This window comes from Zeugodacus cucurbitae, chromosome 4, assembly GCF_028554725.1.
Source record: "Zeugodacus cucurbitae isolate PBARC_wt_2022May chromosome 4, idZeuCucr1.2, whole genome shotgun sequence".
In the NCBI taxonomy this organism is placed as follows: domain Eukaryota; kingdom Metazoa; phylum Arthropoda; class Insecta; order Diptera; family Tephritidae; genus Zeugodacus; species Zeugodacus cucurbitae.
In genome coordinates, this window is record NC_071669.1 from 40,573,644 (window position 1) to 40,596,997 (window position 23,354).

The 23,354-nt window shown below is 35.5% G+C and overlaps 1 protein-coding gene across 2 annotated transcripts in view; it reads left to right on the top strand.

Annotated features, from left to right (window-relative positions):
- The first annotated feature begins 233 nt into the window (after positions 1 to 233).
- Positions 234 to 23,354, top strand: part of LOC105214865 (rho guanine nucleotide exchange factor 15) — a 70,216-nt gene continuing 47,095 nt past the window's right edge. The window contains exon 1 of one of the 2 annotated variants that reach the window (XM_011188535.3): positions 234 to 1,501. The gene's annotated coding sequence lies outside the window, so the exon portion shown is untranslated. Of the gene's footprint in view, positions 1,502 to 19,135; positions 20,144 to 23,354 lie in introns of those variants that run through there. The other variant, XM_011188536.3, reaches the window with a different exon arrangement.

The window sequence follows — 23,354 nt, forward strand, 5'->3', positions numbered from 1 at the left end:
TTGCCGTCTTCGTCGTTGTAGGTATGAGTGCAAGCCTTGCTGTTATTGTTGTAGATAGTGTTTCTTTCTTTTGTGTGTTTGCAATCGTCATTAACATTGCGAACGAACGCTGGTTGCCTTAACAGCGGTGCAGAGCGTAGGCTAAAGGCATATAGGACAAACGATGGCGAGCGGTGAACGGCGGCGATTGCGTCTCCGTTGTACTTTCAGATACAGTTTTCTTACGGGTCGCACTTCAGTCTTGCAACGGACGGCGAACAGCGCATGAATCGACGCGCTACCCGAGCGCTCGCGTTTCAACTGTGTTTATCTTACTGATTTTTCAAATAAAATTGTGTATTTCAAGCAAATATCGGTGCGTCTTAATTGGGAATTGGAAAATAAGTGAACGCATTAATATCACAATTGTTGCGATTAATCGCGTTGCATTATTGATGAGTGTTGATTGAAAAGTGAACGTGAAAGTGTTTGTGCGCGTACGAGTGCGTTGCATGGACGACCACCAAACTGGTTGATCCATAGCGCGCCGTGTTGGAATGGTTGAGCGCAGACGCGCGCAATTGTCAACCATCAAGTGGCGGTAACAGCATCAACCAACGAAATCAGTGTGGCTGTCATCGCACGATACTTACGCCATCTTTACTTTCATCATTGATATTTGCCACAATGTACATACATACAGTGCACACATATAGTATGTGGATGGCAAGTGATGTGGTAAAATGAAAAAAGAAAAATTTTGAAAATAAAAAATTTAATTAAAAAACATTGTTTGAAGCCGAAGTGCTGAGTGAAGTAAAGCTGTACAGATCACTATCACTGATCCGCCTGCCTTGCTACCACTTACCCACATTTGTGCATAACTACATGCCAACCACAAATAATACAATAACAACAAATAGAAAACCGGTGACAGAAACTGTCACTTTCAATGCATTCGCGGCAATATTCATCTGCTGTATAGTTCAGCAAGTACATATGTACATATGTATGTCATAGAAAAGCTAAATTTGTTTGCGCATAAATACCTGTTCGCGAAGTTTGGTTGATATTTGCATGTACCGAAAGTGTCTACATAATTGGTTTGTGCAATAAAATATTCACGCATATCGTAGCAATTGCTGGACCGGAAGTCAATAAGCAATTTATATTACAGTTATCTTACATATTCAAACAAGAAAGTGCCACAATTCTTCAGTGGATGTATATATAATCTGAGAGTTCAATAAAATTCCCCAATACGTTGCAACAAGAAATATTAAAATCCGCTGGAGTTTTAAGTAATAATTGTGTTGGAAACCGCATTGTGTTTAAATTGTGTTCTTTTTCACAGAAATTTGCTTAATAATTGTGAGTGCAAGAGTGTAGAGTGTAGATTTCAAAGTGTGTTTTTATGAAATTGAATTGACGTAATTGACGAAGTGAGTGCGCAGCTGAGTTCTTTGTATTTCGCTGTGATTTATTTGTCGTTGCCTATAATAGGAAATTAATTGTTCACAATGTAAGTATACAATATAATATAATAATATGTATACATATGTATGTATACTATATTTATCGTCTCTCGTGTAGTTTATAAAAAATATATACATTTTGCTACGCCCACAGTGGGCATGAACGATCGAATCATGTTCAACGTTTTTAATTACATTTAATTACGTACTTTTTCCAAAACTTACTAATATTTTTTTAACATATTGAACATTTGCATTAAACTCAAAATCTAAAAAGAATTTATTGTAATTTCTTATAACACGATTGAACGTTTTGGTTAAATCGTGGTCGGATTAGTTAAAACAAAAACTGTACATTGAAGTTTCACCACTTGAAAACCGAACTCTCATAAATCATAAACAATCTGTTCCCTTCTATTTATGTATAACCTTAATAGAACATATTCCTTCTCTTACAAATGAAAAAAAAAACTATGAGTTTCAGGCCTAAATATTATTTATTCCACAGAAAGTGGAGAATAAATATTATTGTAATAACTATATTTGCACATTTATGGACTCATGGAAGAATATTAAGTTTACTAACCTAATTCCATTAAAAGTATTCCGACTACATACTTTTGAACTCTTTCCATTCATATTAAAAAGTCCCTTTCTAAAGTTTGCTGATATGTGGCTTACCACGAATAAGCAATTCTCAACAGTTCAAAGATCGATCTTGTATCGGTTTACTATACTTAAGAAGAATCAGTCTGCTGTCACCACCAGCAAAAGAAATAGATTGGGCTCAGGTGTAATAAGAATTCTTAATAAAGTTGAGGAGAGGTGTAAAAAGTTCATAAACATTGACTAAAGGGTACGGATTTGAAGGTCAACCATATGTTAAATATACAGTTGAACTTCCATAACTCAAAAAAGTCAAATTTCATGCAAATTACTTTCTATAACTCTAAGTCTCTCTCGAAGTTTTGTTATGGATTATGGTGATTCCAGTTAGGGAAATTTAACTCTCCATACATTTTCAAACAACTTCCTCAGTGAGGTTCTTTCTTATTTCTACACACATCTAATGTTTTTTATCTAATATTATTTTACTTATCATGTCATGTTGTCGAATGTCTGATTGTATTATTACAAAGTTAAATTTTATATAAATTGCACATAATTTATTTTAAAACCCAATATTCACGAGTTCAGCCATAGTACAGTTAATCCGCTATCACAACTATTATTTGTGCAAGAAAACTTGTTCGTTTAATTTAATTAAAGCGTGTTACAATTGACCCATATATGTATTTGATATGCATTCCAAAGGAAATTTTATGTTATAAGTGTTTTCTTTAAACCGCATTTTAATCCACTTTAGTTAAGGTTATTAATTTAGCTGATATGAAAATACAGTAGTTCTCCGAAATAACGAATATTCGTTTTAACGAAAACCGCTTATAACGAACAAGCAAATTTGTTACATTGAGTACCTTAAATAACGAACATCGGGGTTTGTAAGTACTCGGTTTAACGGTTTAACATATGCAGAAAGAGAAAAAAATCAAACAACATCAGTCCAGAATTAAAAATATAACTTGAAAAAATTCAAAAGAAATGTGCTATTTGAAAAATGTTGAATTTTATAAAAAAGCTTAAAATTATTGATCAGCACCAAATAGTAAGTATAAGTGTCAGAATTGGTCCATTTTGGAAGAATTTAGCTGATTTGAATTGTTTCGTTATGGATTTTCATTTTTTAACAAATAATTAATAAAACGAAAAATTCGATGTAACGAACAGGCGTGACAATTAATGTATTCGTTATTTCGGGAACCTACTGTAGTTGTAGTATGGTGGCCGGAGGGGATAAATATAGTAGAGAGAAGGCTTCAACGTTGAATGCATTATTGTGAAGTGATTGACTCGTTCATACTTATGAAACATGCATTCTCGCAATTCCTGATAAGAAGCTATCAAATTTATTTAGCTTCAATTCCCAGAAGCGCTATCAATTTGTCGATACAGTCATATATAAACATGCCATGACATGGGCGACCAAAGGGGGGGGGGGGGCAAACTAGGGCCACTGCCCCCCTTTACAATTTGAGAGAAAACAATTATTTCAAATTTAAATACAAAAGTACATACATATTTTTTAATAATTTTTTGTTTAATATTATTATAATTACAATGTATACAGTGCGAATAAAGAAAATTTCCTTGCGTAAAATAACTAAAAAGCATCGGCTTTGGACGGCCAATCACTCTAATAATAACACTACACAACACGTAAAATTACACTGGGGTGCGACATACATTTTCTAGTTAATTTGGGGTCGTTGATTACGAATATCAACATTAAAAGGCTGTGGTTTTAACTTTAAAAGCGTGGCACGAAAAATAAAAAAACAGCCGTTCCTGTGACCTTTTTTGGTCAATGCATCATAAAAGATATTATTTTCAAGGTTTTGGCATATATTAAGCACGCGATTCGTAAAATAGTCTCCAGCGCTTAAAACTGTATATTCAATTATAAAGGTTTTAAATAAATATTCGAGATACAGGCCACGAAAGTCGAAAGATTATCGAAAATGAAAATTTTTTAATTACTATTTTTCTATTTGAAGGTCTTTGCATGTTGAGCATACACAGAGCCGTAAATGACGACAAGCAATTTATTGATAAGGTTCTCACGAAATTCGCGGAAGAAAATAGAAGGCTTTTTATAAATTAAAAAAATAAAAATAAAATAGATTTGTCCCCCTTTTAGTCATTTTCTGCGGACGCCCATGTGAGGTACCCTGCCGGAAAATGCTTTAGTTCCCATCTAGTACACTTTTAATGCATTTTCACTTTGATGGGTTCGGGTGAATTTTTTCAACTAAGCTTTGTAAAGAACATAAACCAAGCGTATTGAGGGTCAAAACATTTAAATACTTCATAAGAACAGAAGAATGGTCTTATAATTTGACAATCTATAATAGATTGTATAGTAACTATATTGGTTCAAACTCTTCCTGTATTACCTTTAAAATTTATATATTTCTTGTCGAACACACCACTTTACCGACCTTCAAACAATTTATGTTATTTACAAGTATTTTATAAACAAGTATTTTAATACTCAGCCATAAGCTAAGTTCATATTTAATTAAAAATAGCGTATCAATTACAAAAAATCCATATTAATAAACCAAGTGTAGTGCTGATATTTTAAATATACATAATTATATTTAATTTTACACGATACTCACACTGCGTTTCCGCTTTGCATTAATTTTTTTAACATTTTAAAAATCTTCCTCAGCTATATTTATAAAGATTTGTTGGGTAATCAAAAAATTGTTTTTATTTACTTAAGCATTTATCAACTGCGTGAAACAGCGTGACTTGCGGGCACTTTCTCAAAAATTGCATTGTCAGTATTCAGTTTTTATGCCTTACCAATTCAAAATATATCCACTTTATTCAAACCATTCGAGTATACGTATACAAAGTTTCATCTAGATATCACAGCTAATACTAGTTTCTCAGCCTCTCGGAAATATTGGCATACGTAAATCACTTCGTCTTATCATCTTGATCATTTTAATTCATATAATTCTATATGTATTTCTATTAGTTTAGGTATCATAAACTACAGTTTGCTAAATCAAACTAATTTTGAAGCAAAAGTTCAGGCAAAACTGGGTATTTTTGGTGCTGTTACAAAATGAAACGATTTAGAGACTGAATACCATATTTTTTGGATGTCAGAAACATAATGTGTAGCAAAATCTAGCTTTTAAATATATACATTTATATTTATCCCATAACTAACTCGATAATTTATCGGTGTTATAAGCAACTTGTGCGAGAACGAATCTATACCCTTGCGTTACATTATGCGGTAGTCTAAAGACGAGCGCTTGACAACACGCATTCGACGTTCATTGACTTTGGGTAACATACATTTCATAAAATGTTGGTATATCTTTTTTAAATAATATATATGTAGCTGTACATTTATCTTAAAGCGTTTAATTCAGCAATTAATGAGTCATTAATGTTTTAATAAAATAATGAAACCTTACAGATAATAATTCACTTGTGAGACATTGTCAACAACGAGTCAGAAAGTATAACTATTTTTGTGAACTTTTAATCTCCGAGTAAACAACAATTAACGGAAGTAGAAGAATCATTATCTCTTTGCAGGCTCACTTTCACCGCTGTTAATATTTATAAAAGTTTGCTTACAAACATACTCTGAAGAACCAAAATGATTACAGAGGTATTGTGGCCAATTTATCGAAATATTATTTCTACGAAGAAAACAAAGCAATAATTTTGTTTTTATAGTGTTCTTGGAATGAACTCATCTCATTACTCTGTATTGAAATATTTTTAGCTTTGGAACACTTTAACTTGCTTATACATATAGTAATTCTGGTTATTCTGTACTGGACGGATGCCTACATCCATTGAGCAGTAGCCTATGTACCTATGTCTATTCAACATATTTATTGTATTGAACTAAAGAACTATACTAGAAATTCTAGTGTGTCTGATATGCTCCGCTCCATCGAGCAACGGATACGAAGCGGATATAGTTTTACACCAAAAAATATTTGCGACATATTGAGTGTATATATTTACATGGACCAAGTTAACTGGACCAAACAACATTCATTAAGTGGACTACTGTCTAAGATGGGAAAATAACTGTTGATGCATGTTAATTAAAGATACTTTTTATGAATGAATTGAAAGTGAAATTTTTAAGTTTTGCAATTTTCCCAGCAACTTCGTATAATTCGGAATAATGTCATAATCCCCATAATGAATATGAAAACACGCAAAACTCGGGAAATTCATAAATGGCGTGTTTTGAAGAACTGCGACTATGGATCATGCAACTCGTTGCAACACGTAACTGTAAAACGAGTTATGGACGTTTGCGTGATTGCATAAACCCTACAGTCGTAGGGTTTTACCCTAGCAAAATATGAATGGAAATGTTCAAATAAGAATCACCTGTTTCTCAAGAAAATCTCCTATAAATACATATGTACATGTATTATGTGTGACAACACCTGTTATTTGTTTTTAATTAAGCACAATTAAATACTTACATACCTACGTAAGTGAAGTCAAATGAAAAAGTTGACAAATCCCACAAATGCATTTATAATGACACAATTTGTATTTCGAGAAAAAAACGAATTTTTAAATGCCTCTTATGTGTTCTTGTTTCTAAAAACTTTAAATATACATAAATAATTAAAGAAATTCGAGATAAATACATAAGAGTACATACATATGTACTCCACAGTCATGATGCTGATACTTTGTGTGTAGTAGAGGAATTCCTCAGCTGTGACTCATACGAATACATACATATACACACTAAATGTGCGCTTTGACCACAAATTATCTGATTAACCAATTTTCCAGCTTGCACGCAGGTGAGCAAGTATTGTCCAAGAGTCAATTGAACTTTAGCCAAACTGGTTCAGCCGCACCGCTCTACCTTGCCACCTCCGATTTCTTTCCGTTAAAGAAAACCAATTAGAGTGAGAGTATCTGTAACATTATGATACAACATCGTGGCGACAAAAAGCAGCTCCAATTTTAACATATAAGAAAACGACCACCAACAATAAAGCAGCGTGACGCAAACGCTTTGCACAGTTATTTGATCTCCCAAAGCGCACGAGTACACACACCGATGCACGTGAACATCCGTAAATACCGAGTTGTGTGACTTGAGGCACATGCGTCACTTTGCGCTGAGTAACAAGTACATATTTCCTTTGCATGAATAAATTACAAATTTGCTGAAAATCTACAAAATATAGACAAAACAATTAGTATCCAATAAAAATGTAAAACTATTATATACTAATGTCTACTGATCGTTTTACAATACGATTAACTTTACCTTATTAGTTTGCTATGTTGCTTTGCTATGGTTGTTGTTGTCACCTTGTTGCAATTTTTGTGCTTATTTGTCATTATTCCAATTAATTCTCTGAAAGCTAGTCATGTTATTGTCGTTCCAATTTTTAAAGTTTATTCACATTTCAAGTTTTGTGACTTTGAAAATTTCAAGTACATTTGTTATTGTATTGACATACATACGCCCAGTGTTAATTTTTAAGCAATGCACTTATATACATTTGTATATACATATATAATATACTATTAATATAATAAGGTAGATATCAGATGTGTTTCTTAACTTCTTGAACGCTATTTGAACTTTTAAATATTGTTGATTTCTGACAAAAGTATTTTTCATATTTGGACATCATATGTATGTTGGGTATTTTATATTCCGGAACACATTAAAATTTAATGATATATGGAGATGTTGGGTTTTCAGTTTTGATTCCCAAAATTTTGACAGTTACCGACAACATGATGTCTCCGTTGTGGATAAGTTGGTTTGATTCGATAAGACTTGGCATTCACAGAGAAAATGTAAAATTGTTTCCTTATTCTCTTCTAGTTCACAGCCTCGGCAAATGTTATTGTAGGGTATGCCCATTTTCATTGCATGTTCTCCAAATGGCCAATGCCCCATTATAGGAGCTGTAATTCTGAAAATACTTTTTGTGGACCTCTATAATAAAACCTTAGTTCTTGTCCTATCAGATTTCGACCATACCTGTTTAGTTAGTTTACGTTTGATTGAATTTTTTCATCTGTCCTCAGCTAATTCTTCAAATCGTGAGTTCAGCTCTTTTTCGATCGATCCTAGTGGGTATTAACTCTGCCTCGGATTTGTCTAGAAAGGCTGTTTTTTCGTTACCGAAAATGTTCCTGTGGTCGGGAACCCAGATCATTTCTAGCTGTAATTTGTATTCTGTGCAGTTATGGACTATGCGGGAGTTAGCCATTGACGACAAGGCCAGAAGCGTCGCCTGACTATCTGTGTATATTATTGTGTTTTGTATCCTCTCGTAGTTAGCCATGTCTTCTCTATGCCTTATATTTCCGCTTGGAAGATGCTAGCCAATGGAGAGAGAAATATTAAGATGACCGGATTATACCCCAGTGTCTCCTCCGCAGTCCATTTTGGACCCGTCGTTATATACTGAGATTATATTTTCCTCTCATATTAAGTCTCTTCTCCATTCTCGTCCAGAGGGTATCCTCACCTGGAAGTAACTCTTGAAATCTAACCTTGGGAAAATGTAATCTGATTTATTAGCGTTCACTTTTAATAAGTTCAGAATATCGCTATGTCCATAGTTTTTTGGTTCCAACCACTTATTTCTTTAATTCTTATCGCAGAACATGCTGCTATTTTATGGATATAGATGTCTATGGGTAGTTGATGCAGAAGCACATTTTGTGCATCAGTCGGACAAGACTTGATAGCCCCTGTGACCCCAACACAGGCCTCTCTGTATTTCAATATTCATACTAGAGGTCCACTAGCCTTTCAGGACTCTTGAGATTTTCCTGTCAGTACGAGGGAAATTTTTAGTATTATATATTGAGGTAGAAAATAAAATGATTTTCCTCATGCAATTGTTACTAGGGTATATTCTACTTATTGCCTGTCGAGTTTTATGAACAAATAGTTTTCGATGAAAACTATTTTTCTTGTTAAAATATTTAATGTTATAACTATATATATATTGGACTATATACATATATTGGAACTGAACTATGTTGCATAAAGGTATAGGTTTACACGAGATCGTATCGCGATTTAAGGCCAGAATGGAATAATACAGCCGAATGGTTAAAGGCGCTACAAGCCATTATTGTTTGAGGACTGTAGTATCGTATAAATTGAAGGCACGATATGAAAAATTCACGACGAGATTTTTTTGAAGTTGAGTTTGAACAGATACTTCCTTCATTGACCATTTATAAATACTTACTTAGTACAAGTATACTGCTTCAAGACATTTCTTAAATATTTTCGTTTGAGCCACCAAGTCAATTCATACCACCGCTCACTTCGTTATTTTATTGCTACAGTTTTTACAAAAACAAACATTATTGTTGCAACATTAGACGCCCACATGTGGTGGCGATGGAAATTTGTTGGGCCGACGGCGCAGACAATGGCTCAATACAAATACTAAGCAATAGCTGAGCTGCTGTTGCAGCATACATAGTATCGGTATCAGCAGCTACTGTAAGGCACTTGCAACAAGCGAGTTAACGAATAGCGGCTGTCATGAAAAGCAGTGGAGGAAGTGCAACATGTTTATTGCCACCTTCACTCCGTCTTCGGCTCATGTTCGCACACATAACAGACATGCGTGTGAACATACATACATACATGTGTAAAATATATGCACAGCGACTATTTGATGAGTTGCCTAATGTATTTGCCGCAGTTTGCACATTCTCTACTTCACTACATTTGAATGAAACGAAAATCAGGTTTACAGGTCGCGTGATTACAATCTTCACACAGTGCACTCAAAACACATTGATACAGATGCTATCTTACACGTACCAAAGTGTGTTTGTGTATGTACATTCACATATAGTTCATATGCATTTTAACTTATTTGCCACCGATTTCACAATCCGATAGCAATGTTGATACTCAATTCCTTTGACAAGATTGCCGCACGATCGACCCAGCGCTTGAGTTGTTTCGCTAAGATTTGTTGTTGTTGGCGAGTTTTACTGCTAATGTTGTAAGCGAACATCAAATTTGTTTAACACAGTTAGACAGACATTTATAAGACTGCCATGTTAATTTGTTTATGCGCTTTTGTCTACATAATTGAGTGGATACTTACCGTTTTCCATTTTTGGTTGATGACATTGTCGGTTAAACTTATCATTAGCTTCTTGCAAAATACGCATAAACGTAAGCTGACACAAGCGTAAATGTCAGTAATCAATTGATTAAATTTATCTCTTTGGCTAAGTACGCGTAAGAAGTATGTATTTAGTTGCCCATTTCAAGACATTGTATACGTGTTTGTACATATATAATATCCCAGCAAGCAAAATGGCTTTAGAATTAATTCAGAATTTGTGTAATAAATATAGTAAAATATAATGGAAATAGATGTGCATATATTCAAGAGGTACATATATATTTATTAGAAGGTACTAACTAACGAGCTTCATTGATATAACCAAGTTTGTTTTGAGTAAAAAGTGAAATTGGAAATATTGGATGACTACCACGCCTATCTGCCCTTTCAAAGGATTTTATAAACAGTTACTAGCAAAGCTACATATTACTATGTAACTTATTATATTAGAATTGTGTTCTGTATAGCAATATTATGTATGTTCATATATACGCAAAAGAATGAACTGCTTCAGGCTTCACATATTTTTACTAAAATTTGATTTCCTTTGGAACCGTAAAAGCTACTAGAATTTAATGCAATATAATAATATAATTTATATACATACATATATATATTATCAATATGGACATTTTTGAGATAAGATAAAATGTGGAAATAAAACTAATCAACGAGAACTTGGGGGTAATTTTTTAAATATGACAAAGAAGCAAAGGCATATTGAACCTGTTGGGAATTTTCACTAGAACTCCAGAACAACATAATAAAATGAATTGGAGTTTTATTTGTTAAAAATTAAAACAATTATCAGTATAATACGAGCTGCAGAACTAAATAGAGAGGGTACAATCTTCTACAAGAGTGTACAGCCCCTGGCGTATGCCGATGATATTGATATCATCGGAAGCAACAACCGCGCCGTTTGTTCTGCGTTTTCCAGATTAGATAAAGAAGCGAAGCGTATGGGTCTGGTGGTGAATGAGGACAAGACGAAATATCTCCTGTCATCAAACAAACAGTCAGCGCACTCGCGTCTTGGCTCCCACGTCACTGTTGACAGTCATAACTTTGAAGTTGTAGATAATTTCGTTTATCTCGGAACCAGCATTAACAACACCAACAATGTCAGCCTTGAAATCCAACGCAGAATCACTCTTGCCAACAGGTGCTACTTTGGACTGAGTAGGCAATTGAAAAGTAAAGTCCTCTCTCGACGAACCAAAATCAAACTCTATAAGTCGCTCATTATTCCCGTCCTGATGTATGGCGCTGAAGCGTGGACGATGACAACATCCGATGAGACGACTCTTGGGGTTTTCGAGAGAAAGGTTTTGCGCAAGATTTATGGTCCTCTAAACATTGGCAACGGCGAATACCGCAGACGATGGAACGATGAGCTGTACGATTTATACGACGACATTGACATAGTTCAGCGAATAAAAAGCCAGCGGCTACGCTGGCTAGGTCATGTTGTACGGATGGAAGAAAACACTCCAGCTCTGAAAGTATTCGATGCAGTACCCGCTGGAGGAAGCCGCGGAAGAGGACGACCTCCACTCCGGTGAAAAGACCACGTGCAAAGTGACCTGGCTTCACTTGGTGTTTCCAGTTGGCGCCAAAAAGCAAAAAGGAGGAATGAGTGGCGCGCTCTGGTGGATTCGGCTATAATCGCTTAAAGCGGTTCCTACGCCAAATATATATATATATATATCAGTTGATTAAGCAGTCGCATCATACTACATACATATGTGTCTATCTATAAAAACTACATCGAGTAAAATTTAACATTTTATTGAAATCAAAATTGAGATATCCAATAATATCCAATGTGAATAATCGACATGTTCTAATTATTAACTGATTAATTTTCTACCTAACGGTTATTAAAAAGACAAACTAATTAAAGATAATTATTACATATCGCATTAAATAATGATTTCAATTTTTGCACAGTGTTACAAAATTTAATAACTTTTAATATGACACCGGCACTACATCGCAAAGGGAGATCAGTCATGGTACATTGCCTGAAATTTTCGACGTATTTGGAAGAAAAGGTATATACATATATAATTTTCGACACTTGTGGATGGCAGTTGTAAAAGTTGTTTTGGATAAGACAATTTAGAATCATCTCAACTGCTTAAGTGTCCCTCAACACCGTGATTTCACACCTTCAACCATGACCTAGTGGAAATAGAAATACAATTTCTTTGCAGATTTGTTATGTGTTCAAGGAACTTTGTTGATAAATGAGATACAACTACAGTAGTCTTCTAACTTCATTACTCACTTGTTAGTGATAATACCACATTTTCGTCGCAGCTTTTTTCATGTAGGTACATATATCAAAATCTGTCGAACAACTAACGATTATTATTAATAAACAGTGCTTTAACAAATAAATGCAGTGATTCATATTATATTTATTGATTTTCCATTGACATATATAGTATATATAGAAGTATATAACACTACAGGTTTCCCCGTGCGTTGTAGTGAGGGCTTATGTGTTTTTATAACGGATTCATATTCAAAATAATAACATATATGTATATATGTACATATATTAAATGGAAAAATGATAACATTCCCAATTTTTGTTATTTACAACTTGTATTCGGAATTAGCTTTGTTTCAACTTAAATATACATACATACATATGTATATAAATATTGTGAATGAATAAAAAATTGTATGATTGAGCAGTGTTAAAAGTGCAAATCTATAAATTGATATATTATTCATCAATCGGTAAGCACTTTCATACAATGAAAGTATAATTGTATATATTCATCGTGTTAATAAATATGGGAAGTTGAAAACCCCTTTCAACGAGAAAGAAATGTATGAAGGTATGGTCGTGGATAATAACGTGCGCCATCCTCCACATACAGAGTTCGAAAATTTAGCGAAGAGAAATTTGAAAATTTAGAAATTCCGAGAAATGGCCGGTCGTATTTGCGACGTTTGCTGAAAATTATTTCCCATTCATATATTAATGAATTTCAAAAATGTTCACTGTATCTGGTCACCCTAATGGTTAGACACTATTTAAATATCAAGAGCAATGAGAGCAATTTTTTTCTCGATGCAATTCCCCATTGTTTGCATGGCTCTCTTGGTATGCCGTTTGAGACGAATTTTTCATTATCGCCGTCTACGCGAGCCACCTTTGTTTCTCCTGAGCATATTTTACTCTTACTCGCACCTAAACAACGTTTGTATGCCATTATTTTGTTTATTTTTATTTCGTTTTTATTATCGCAAACATTTTCTTTGTTTTCGTTTGGTATTCGCATTGGTTGAACGCAAAGTCACATCGGTTCGATAAAACTTATATGACGAATTGAGGCGACCCAATGGGGCAATACAAAAATATTCTTTAACCCTTGTCAATTTGTTTCTATCGATTAAAAAACAGGAAATTTTAGCTTCAAATATTTTCTGTATTTAAAACTTTCTTTTGAAAACGATCTAATCAAACATTTCGTGTTCACAATTGAATATATTTACCTTTCGTATATATGGTTTTGATAAGTTTCGAAGTCGAAAACGAGGACGATTTCAATTTCAAACCGAAAATGTCTGTTATGCTGGCGGCTGTCAACGCACAATATTTAATTCCCGGGTTTATTTCTGACATGAAAGCCTTCTGGTAAAAATATCTGTACGAAGTGAATGTATATATTTTAGGAGAAAGCCTATAAGACGCCAAAAATTCAAGGACAATTCGCTAAATCGTGGTTAAGATTCAATAGTTTTTGTTATTAATACAATTAAAAATATTTCTAAATTTTCTAGAATCATAAACAATTCAATTTTTTAATTTCTTTAATTGTTTTTAAGTATTTGATAATCGTTAACTTCAAACTAAAATTTTAAGAAAATGTTTGAATAGGTTTGCAAATGTTATTTGCAAAGAGTTCCTTGGCTTGGCTACATACAACTAGGGTTAATTCACTTACGTGGTAGGTTGTTGGGCACAGTTCGAACCTTGACTTGCACCTTTTGGTTTGACGGCGTTTTCAATGTGGCCATCAGCAATGTGATAATTCTTTTGAATGGTTAAAGAAAGCGGTTCAGTCGATTGGTCATGAAGTGATGTTAAAGGGAAATTCATAAAGGTCTTAATTTAAATTTGATTAATTAATGTTGACTTATGTACATAAAAATAATTTAAGTTATTCACGATTTGAACAAAGATTCAAATCTGACAGATTTCTTATAAAAATATTATATACTAATCTGTACATTTGTATATTTTAAAGAGCTGTTTCTAACTTTAGTAACAGTCACATTGTTCGGCTAAATTAAATAATTTAAAAAATATATTTTATAATTCGTTTTGCTGCATTAAAATTAACCAACAAATTACAACTAATATTATTTGCCATAAATTCACATTCCAATGAAGTGAAATAGAGTTAAAGCAAATACCAGAGAGCATTGGCATTGCCTGAATTCCGGACATTCTGCAATCTTGTTTATGTTTGCAAAATTACTGCAAATTGCACATGCATATGGAGATATAAATATAAGTATAAGTATACGAGTGAATGCACCTTGCACCATGTATTGGTACTTCAAAATTGTACGAAAGGAAAAGTAGTTTACAGCCAGAATTTCCTGAGTATGATTGTACTAGTCCGAAAAACAACAGAGTTGTATACATTTTTTTGGTTTTTCTTTGATTTTTTTATTTCGAATTTTTTTCAATACAAACATAGATGGAATATTAGAATGAAATCCGAAATAAAATAATGTAATGTATTTCTGACTGAAATCTGATATTGACAGCTCGTAAAACTCAAAAATACCGGTTCTTTGAATGAAAAGCAAGCGGGTATTTTATAAAAGTTGCTGTTCATACTAGTTTAATTTTAACCAGTTCACTTCACCTCACGATATTTGCAGAAGTATTTCATACAAAACAAGCAATCTGCATTGAATAACGAACGGCATATATACACATGCATTGCATATAGTGCTCATAGTAATTACAATTGCAATCACCCAAGTGCGTGCATTCAATTAAGTGCGAGTGCTTGGTTCTCCATTTTTATATCACCAAGCTCTTTATATATGTACATATGTATGTATATGCAAATTATATGAAAGTAGATATATGTATATGTATATATGTAAATACAGTAAAAGCTATTCATATATGTATGTTCTTTATAAACATATGTATATGTAAACTCCTATCAACAGAATTCTTATTGTGGTGCCAAATGATATCGAGCAGAACGGCAACATTTCTATCCACTTCAACGCAATCAATAAGAATTACACAGTCCGTATCTGTTGCTGACTGCAACTCAAAACAGTCCAGTCACACTTAAATAAAGAAGTTCAGCAAAATGAAGTCAACGATAAAGTTGGAGAAGCAAAATATGGAAATTATCAAGAAGAACATTGGCAGTGCAAGGGACTGCACCAAATACTGCACTGGACTTACAATATGGAACTTATCATTAATGTCTACAGTTACAGTACGTGCAGTTCACATAGGCATTGTGATACAAACAACAAGCTTTATGAGCTTGTGGGGTATCATAATTAAAGTGAGTGCAATTGCGGAAAACAAATAAAATAATTTAGTAATTATAACATATATTTATGTATGTATGTATGTGCATATTATAGACAAGCCAATAGCAAAAAATATTTTACTCAAATTGATATGGAGAAAACACTTGCGCAAATTCGAATAACAATTACCGGCTTGAAGAACAACAAAGCAGCGGGGGCCGATAGAAAGGCTAGATTACCGGCCGAGCTATTCAAATACGGCGGCGAAGAACTGATAAGGTGCTGCATCAGCTTCTTTGCAGAATATGGTCGGAAGTAAGCATGCCTGACGATTGGAATCTCAGTGTGCTCTGCCCAATCCATAAAAAGGGGGATCCCACAATCTGTGCCAATTACCGTGGGATATCGCCTATAAGGTTCTATCGAGCGTACTGTGTGAAAGACTAAAGCCCACGGTCAACAAACTGATTGGACCTTATCAGTGTGGCTTTAGACCTGGAAAATCCACAACCGACCATGCGCCATATCTTGGAGGCGACCCGTGAAAAGAGGCTCGAAACACACCACCTTTTTGTCGATTTTAAGGCTGCTTTCGACAGCACGAAAAGGACCTGCCTTTATGCCGCGATGTCTGAATTTGGTATCCCCGCAAAACTAATACGGCTGTGTAAGCTGACGTTGAGCAACACCAAAAGCCCCGTCATGATTGGGAAGGACCTCTCCGTTCGATACCAAACGAGGTTTCCGACAAGGTGACTCACTATCGTGTGACTTCTTTAACTTGATGCTGAAAAAAACAACACGAGCCGCAGAGCTAACTAGAGAAGTCGTAGAGAGGGAGAGTCGTAGATAATTTCGTATACCTGGGAACCAGCATTAACAGCAATAACAATAGCAGCCTGGAAATCCAACGCAGAATCCCTTTTGCCAACAAGTGCTACTATGGACTGAGTAGGCAATTGAAAAATAAAGTCCTCTCTCGACGAACAAAAACCAAACTACAAATCCCTCATCATTCCCGTCCTGCTTTATGGTGCAGAAGCTTGGACGATGTCAACATCCGATGAGACGGCACTAGGAGTTTTCGAGAAGAAAATTTTGCGAAAGATTTATGTTCCTCAGAACATTGGCAACGGCGAATACCGCAGACGATGGAACGATGAGCTGTACGAGTTATACGACGACATTGACATAGTTCAGCGAATAAAAAAACAGCGGCTACGCTGGCTAGGTCATGTTGTCCGAATGGACGAAAACACTCCAGCTCTGAAAGTGTTCGATGCAGTACCCGCCGGAGGAAGCCGATGAAGGGGAAGGCCTCCACTCCGCTGGAGGGATCAGGTGGAGAGCGATCTGGTTACACTTGGGATCTCCAACAGCGCACTATCGTCGATTCGGCTATAACCGGCTAAACGGTTGTAACGCCAATCACATACATACATATCTTGACTAATTCCTCGTGTGTTCTTTTCTAATTTCGTTGACATTTTCACTGAACCTTGTCTTTTGGTTTTACCATCGGAAGAGAGTTTAATTAAAACCAAGTTTAAGCTTCATTGGCATTAAGAGGGTTTTTTAAGACTATAATTTTACCTCATGTTATATTGTTTATTTTAACTTTAAATATTACTCCGTCACATAGTCACCCATGAACAACAAACAGATATGTATGCATGTGTATAAATGTATGTATGTGCAAACTTACATAGTACTCGTATCTAGCATAGCGAACTCTTTTCAGGTCATCAGCGCATCATATGCCCGGAGCGTCGTAGTATGCATTGGTAGTGGCATCAGAAGCAAAAACATCTCAATGATTATTATGACTGCTATCGAGATATGCCGTCAAGTGAAGTTGATCGCACAGAATATGCTTCAAAGTGTACTCACATGACAGAATACATATATTCCACCCAATAAACACAAATGACAGAAGTGGAGAAAATGTATAAATTGAACAAATTAAAATAATGTTCTCTAGAGGGCTTGGTGCTTTCTCTCCAAGAATCTTTGACTCATCCAGCTATGAATTATTCCTCTACACGCTATCCACCAGATTGGAAATTGGGAATTTCACTAAAACGATGAGGTCAATTTGGAATCAAAATTTCTAGTTTGAAGGTCTCGAGTATTTTTACTAACGAACCGGTATTATAATTGTGGAGCACCGTTACCAGAAATACATTACTCTAAATGGAGATTAAACCGAAGAACAAAGCCATATTTTCTTTACATGTTCGTTTATTGCTAGCCCAAGACTTTTTCCCATGTAATCCAAACAATTTTAATCAATTAAACCTTCACTGTCAGTTTTCCGTTCAGTGGACTGCCATATAGCTTGTAGAAGTTTCAAAAATTTGTGGATCTTGTCTCAGCTAGATTTGAATCCATGAGAAACTGTTCCATTGAACTTAAAGATGAATTTCCTCCCCACTCTGAACACTTTGAAAGCGGTTATAAATGTGACGTCTATCAAAAATATTGTTTATTGGGAAACGTTTCGCCGCAATAAAGCACGTCAAAAGAATTGAGGCAGAATCACATTATTGGCGATACGCACGCAAAACAAATAGAACAGCAACAACCTAAAAGCCTCCATTGCGGCACATACTCACACACTCGGCCAGCTTTGTGTTGCAGTGGGTGCCAAGCGGTACACAAATTGGGTGCCACTACAGAACATACTTATCTAGAGTTGCTATTGCTGCATGTGGCCAGCCGCTGTTCGCGATTGAGTTGCCGATGTCTGCAACATGCTTTATTTGCTTTCGAGTTCACTGCGCCGAGCTTACTGAGCTCCGAGCTGGGCTGTGTGCATCTTCAAGTGTCTGCTAGAGATCGGTGCAGTTGCAGTCGCGCTTTGCCAATCAAACCATTGTAAGCCATTTCAGTGGCTGCAGCTAGCGTTGGAATGGAATGTTTTTGTCTACAGCGCAGAAGCGTTGTTGGTACGTGTTGTTGGTTGGCGCATCTTCCGTCACCGCGCTGTCGTCTCACTGTGCCGCTGCACCGGCTCAACGCCACTTGTGCTCACGCTGACTTCAATCTTCTTCACTGACTCTCCGCTATCTCAGCGGCTGGCTGGCACCGACTCTGATTGTCTGCTCGCGACGGTACGGTCTCGCTTGTCTGCTTTCCGCCTGTCATTACAGTCGCTATAGCGAAGGCACGTCTTCCCTGCGCGCACAGACTTCAAGTGTGACTTCGAGAGTTGTGCACTCTCCTACGCGCTCACTTTGCTCATTTGGCATGTGGTGGCCATGTAGTCACGTCGGCGGTGCTAAGTATTTGTTATTATACGAATACCATACGTTACGTCCTCAATATTCATTAGTCGTGTGCTCATATGCTCTTGACTCTGTCGCATTTTGTTTTGTGCTGTTGTTTTTGTTGACGTTGCTGTTGCTGTTGGCCGCTTTGCTGACTGGCTTGACGACTTAACTGTTTGGAATTTTTCAGTTTTCTCGCAGTCGCGCAACGTATAAGTCGCGCTTAAACGTTTTCACTATGCCAGCGCCTTCTGGGGGAAATTATAAATAGAATTTCATAAATAGTTTAGTGCGTTATATTAAAAAATTCTACGAAAATTCGTACTTGTGCTCATTCTATATCAATTCAATTATTAAATGAATAAATAATTGGTAAATGATGTGCGAAATTTATTCAGAAAACTTTGTGGAAATTCGCATGTGAAAAGTGCTGACTTGTGGTGAGCGAAACGGAAGTGCAGCGAAAAGTGTTAAATGTTTAATGAAAGTGCAACGAATGTGAAGAAAGTGCAACAACAGCAAAGTAATCAATTCGCATGAATGTATGCATACGAAACTGCACACATGCCCAGCCGATAAAGTGAAAATTCACAACATTTTTGCATAGTTATTTATAGGCCCGTCCATTGCGGCAAACAGGTTCAATCCACCGCGCATGCGCAGCTAGCGGAAAAGTGCAACGCCAGACGCCCAACTTGGCGACTCAAAAGCCATTTAGCGCACACACGCACACTCACCCATAGTCTTACAGGATTTTGTTGTTCTTGTTTCCAGTCAATGCATTAGCACCGACCAGCTGAGATAAACAACAATAACAAAAGTCATAAAATATCTCAAGAATAGTGACAACAAATTTGTATATATTTCGCTAGTGGAAAGCCAAAAGCAAGTATCCGCGCTGTGTGTTGAACTCGAACTTGACTTGAAAAAGTGTGCGGCGAGTGTGTGCTATTCGGTTCTCGTCGATTGGTTGGTGTTTTTTTGTGTTATACAGCGTTGGAATGCCAAATATGCGCGCTGCTCAGCACCGCTGCGTCGCGTTTCGTCTCCAGTTGTAATGTGTCGGCTTTTGTGTGGAGATCAGCGTTTTTTGCCTCACACAGGCTTCATGGTAATTAAAAAAACCCAAACAAATTCTTATCTTTACGTAATTATTTTCAACAAATTGTGTTTGCGTTTTTTATTGCCTGAAATTTAATCGCTTATGAAACGCTAACTGTAATACAATTACTGTCACATTGTTGTAATGCATATATATGTGTGCTGGTTGGATTTAACCCTTTAAAGATCAGTTTGAATTATAAATTTTCGAGTTTGAATCTGATGTGAATGCAAAGTATGCCCTAAGAAATTTGAATACCAAATCATTTTCAAGATCATATTTATCACAGTTTTTGGGAATGACCATATGTGGTCGGATATAAACTTATGATCCACTGAGAACACACAATATATCCATATTAAATATTTAATAGAAGTCAAAACAATACCTTTAAAGGCTGTAATTGAAATTCTAATTGATGGTAGTTGGGTCCCAAACCATACGTGATAATAATCACGTTCTTCATAAATCTGTTTAGAAAATGAATCAATCTCCTTTTACAAATTCCCCGACTTGATTTCCCCTAAAATATGTCAAATTCTCACCTAGTGTATTCAGTGCGAAAATTTATAGTTTCAGAGTATGCTCTTCCACCAGAATGATACTGAACCAAACATTGATACATATGTACAAATAAAGGGTCATCCATTTCGAGGTTTCCTATTTTTTTGAAGAAAAGGCCTCCAAGGACTGTCCGCATAGACTTTTGCCATTGACGGTTACATTCTCATCGGCATCTCTTTTGATGTTGATTCCACCGACCCACAAACCAGACCAAACTGTTGTTTCTTTCTGGATGAAATGGCAGCTCTTGAATCTCTTCAGGTTGCTCTTCGACCCAAATGCGGCAATTTTGCTTGTTGACATATCCGCTGAGCCAGAAATGGGACTCATCACTGAACAGAATTTGTCTCGAAAACGTCGGATCTTCTAGGAACTTTTCAATAGTCCATAGAGCAAAGAGATGTCACCAGGGATTGGGTCTCAAGATGGGTGATGACATAAACTGTTATAATCCAGTACAGATAAAATACAAATTGGATTTCAACTGGCGAAGTTTTGTAGTTTGCTCGTACACGTTACAATTTAGGATTGCAATAAACCCACTGAATTATACTTTCAGCACTTGAAGGGTTAAGCTTTCTTGCTGAGTTAATTATAGTTTCTTTTATTGTTATAATTTTTCGGTGTTTGCGCGTTTTGTCTGTAATTTTTATTAAACAACTTTTTTGTTGACACTTATGGCGTTTGGTTAAATATACACACATAGACAGACATGTGTGTGTTTTGATGATGTTTGCATGTGCGCATATAGTTAGCGGGTACGTGTCGACCTTTAAGAATAACCAAGCCTGCTTTAAATATTTTGAGGGTCAGCTTAGTCAAACCACATTCATACACACGCACACGTGAACCGCAAGTCACATTTTGAATACTTACAGTTAGTTAGCTATTGGCAATCGAGCGCTAGCACTCGCTTTTGTATTCACGCGCTGCTGCATTTAACGTACTTGATGTTGCTGATTTTGAGGCATCTGCTTTGAGTAATTGCTAATTACATGTTACTTTAGGTTGCAACAAAAGTTGCCGAAAAACTAGAAAAATTCAACCAGAACCATAATAATAACAATAACAACAGAAATGTGGTAACAGCGCTGACCCTCAAGTTGCACGGCGAGTTGTGTTACTTTTTTATTACTTCGCCGGTGAGTTAACCCACCACAACTAGGCTTTGTTGCAACAGTTGCTTGGCCACTTAGTCGGCGCCTTAGTTGCTACTTAACACTTCGACTACATTTTTGTTTATGTCTGCAAAGACTAAACCGTTATTAGTAATTAGCATAGTTTATGGGCTGCCAATCAGTTGCTGTGCCATTTTGTGGCTAGCTGACGTTGCTAGTTGTTTGCTTGGTTAATTTTTAGCGCGCAAACAGGGTGTAGCCATTGCGGTAATTTAAGAACACCAACTGACTTATAAACGAGTATGCACTTATATATGTGCTCGTATGTACTCAGTAATGCACATGTGCTTGCGCAACAACACCAAGTAAATAAGTAATGCTTGAACGAGCGTGCTTGAACGAAATCTAATTAGAATGAAATTATTGTTGAGTTCAGGAAGGAAAAAGCAATGCTCAGATATATATAATATATAAATATGGAAGGAGGCTCAGTTGGATTTTACGTCAAACAGGTTTCTTCTTGGTGAAATGGAATTAAAACAAAAACATATTTTTAAGTCAGACTGCGTCAAGAATTTTCTTACGTAACGAAATTCGCGCCTTAGCAGCTACTGAATATATTCAAGTTCGATCCAATTAAGCGTTATATGAACTGTTTATTAAAATCTTTTTTTTTTACGTTTGCTCATTATGTATTTGTGAAGAATAACCTCAATTACAACTTCAGATCGAACACGGTATCAAAAAAGTTAATTGTTAAGTATGTAGGGGTTTAGATCAGGCCGAATTAAAGAAAAGTTACTGGTTACAGTGCAAACCCCGACCCAACTGAAGAATACTATTTTTTTGTGAATTTATATTATTTAGATCACTCTACTCAATAAATTTCAAGGAAAAATCTGCGACTGATGTGCTAAGAGGTCTGTGGGGGTATAGGTGGTGTGGTATTTGAGTTCAAAAATTTTACATCGCGTACAGTTATGTTATGTTACAGAGTACTTTTTTTTCTGAAATTTTCGTATAATTTAGACTGTAAGTTGTAAAAAAAAAATTAAAAATAAAGAGTTTTATTTACTACAACGGATCCAAAATATATTCATACTAAATCTTTTGTAGAAAATTTTTTCGAAAATGCTGACTTTCGTACAGTAATTGCCCATCATTATCGGATCCCATCTGCTTTGGTATCGATGCCCCATTGTTTGGATGTTATGGTGGAATCTTTCTTCTTGCTCATCGCAATTTTATAAAAATTAAAATTTCAGTGGTGGAAGTAGGTTTTAAGTGACATGCAACAACTTATTTTGCAATAGTGCTGGAGTAATTCTTTTACAAGTTTTTAATAGATTTACATTTTTCTATTTTCTAAAAACTCATAAATAATTGTTTTAAACGACTTTCACGCTGCCAACTCAATACTTTATGGTAATTCTCATCCTTTTGTACTTTAAGGACCAACAAATATACCTTTTTTAACCTTGGTATCGCTTAGCTGAGGAAACATTTGTTGAATGTATTTTAATGCATCTCCGTCTTCT